We start from the raw sequence: 2,220 nt of genomic DNA, 5'->3' as shown, positions 1-2,220 counted from the left end.
GTTAGAAACCAACATCACAATAAAATGAAATAAGAGGACCATTTTCATCAAGGAAGAAAAAAGTAAAAATTAGAAGTGTAACTTTTACAAAATACATATACGATTAATATAATTTTGGACAAAGTCGCAATAAACACCAAACCATATTGGTTTTACTCTAAATAAATATAAAAACAGAAATAAAATAGTCATTATACATGAAATGTTACAAAACCTCGTTTTAGTAATGAAAAATGTTAAAAAAACAACCATCTAGTTTACATAGTGTATTCATATAAATATGTCAACCAATGTCGTGCTGTTATTATCAAACAAATCCCCTTTGTGTTAAAGAAATACGGAGAAACCATTAGTGGGAGGATTTCGTCTTTCCATCTTGGCCTTTTCACTCAAGTACATACAGGCACAGAGAGTAACAATGTCTTCAATTTCCGAAAAAAATGAACAAACAAGTGTGCTGCTAGTTACAGCGCACGCTCAAGGTCACGTAAACCCCATGCTAAGACTGGGCAAACTTTTTGCTTCCAGAGGCCTACATGTCACTCTCGCTACCAATGACCTTGCCCTAAAAAACCGCTCCACCACTATTGGCGGCGTCCACCTTGAGTATTTTTCCGATGGCCTACCTGAGGATGCCGATCGACTGAACGGCAATATAGATACCTTCATGAAGTCGATAAATCAGTTTGGACCCGTAAATATCTCTGCCCTAATCCGATCAAGCGGTCGTAAATTCGCATGTCTTATCAACAATCCTTTCGTGCCTTGGGTGGCTGACGTCGCGGCTGAGTTTGAGGTTCCCTGCGCTATGGTTTGGATCCAAGCATCCACAGTCTTTCATATTTTTAACTGTTTCTACAATCGTCTCAGCGAATTCCCAACTGAAAACAACCTTGATATGAGCGTGAATTTGCCTGGACTTCAACCACTACACGCAGAGGATCTACCGTCTTTCATTCATCCGTCGAATAACATGTTTACGTTCGATGGCATATTGAAGGATGTCTTTTATAATTTGCACAAATATAAATGTGTGTTGGGAAATTCTTTCATGGAGCTGGAGAAAGATGTGATAACGTCGATTAATGACGCTGGCGTTCCATTTTGGCCAGTTGGACCGATTGTTCCGGCGTCCATTTTTGGGAAGAAAGACGTGATTGACGATGATTTTATGGGTGCAAATAAGTTTAAATCAGCCAACGTGAGTGATTGTTTGGAATGGTTAGACAAACAACAGCCAGCGTCAGTTGTTTATATATCTTTCGGAACCCTAGTTTTTTCATCCAAGAATCATATAGAAAGCATAGCAACTGGTCTGAAAATTTCGAAACAACCATTTATCTGGGTGGTAAAGCTGCCGGAAAATCAAGAAACCCATCAATTTGAGATCTTGGAAGAGATTAGGGAACAGGGTTTGATCGTGAGATGGAGCCCACAAACTGATGTGTTGTCGCATCCATCAGTCGGGTGTTTCTTAAGTCACGGTGGGTGGAATTCCTTGTCGGAAACTATTACTGCCGGCGTACCAATGATTGTTTGTCCACAGTGGACTGACCAGCCAACGAATGCAAAGCTTGTTACCGATGTTTGGGGCGTCGGGGTGAAACTAAATAAGAATCCAGGAGCGTTTTTTGATGGGGAAGATGTGGCACGATGCGTGGAAGAGGTTTTGAGTGGGCCTAAATCCAAGGAGTTAAGAAAGAACGGGGCGGAGTTGAAAAGGGCGGCCCGTGAGGCAGTGGCAGAAGGTGGTTCGTCGGACAAGAACATTCAGTTGTTTGTACATGAAGTTTCTTCGTGCTAATGAAATTCAAGTATGCCAAGTGATGATCTGCTTTGTGCATGATATCTTGTATTCTACTTTGCTGTTTTTTTTCACATTTATCTCTTTTATTAACCGATTCTCATAGTTATGGACAGAAATAAATTGTTGATTGTTTGAAGTATTATCTCATTATTCACCTCATCAAATTTTTATAGGTGTTAAGAGTTGGTACCATTTTTTTCCAAATTTTTTCGAATAATCACAAAGTTAGAAAATTTACAGTTTTCAAACTAATTTTTTAAACATAAAAAAGCAATTTCAAAAATTATTTTTTCTAATAAGTATTTCGATATTTTGGACTATTTTTTCTTTTAGAAATGTAGGGTTAAAATCCATATGTAGTTCGAAAATTCATATGTTCGAAATGTTGAACTCATTTTTCATGTTTTTGGGTG

General features: G+C 38.3%; 1 pseudogene; it reads left to right on the top strand.

Annotated features, from left to right (window-relative positions):
* Positions 1-312: 312 nt before the first annotated feature.
* Positions 313-1,946, top strand: LOC145116460 (UDP-glycosyltransferase 84B1 pseudogene; annotated as a pseudogene).
* Positions 1,947-2,220: the final 274 nt, after the last annotated feature.

The sequence above is a fragment of the Lactuca virosa genome, chromosome 5 (genome assembly GCF_052849685.1).
Source record: "Lactuca virosa cultivar CGN04683 chromosome 5, Lactuca_virosa_CGN04683_v6, whole genome shotgun sequence".
Classification (NCBI taxonomy): domain Eukaryota; kingdom Viridiplantae; phylum Streptophyta; class Magnoliopsida; order Asterales; family Asteraceae; genus Lactuca; species Lactuca virosa.
Note: the sequence above shows the minus strand (reverse complement) of the source record. Positions and strands in the feature narration are given on the sequence as shown.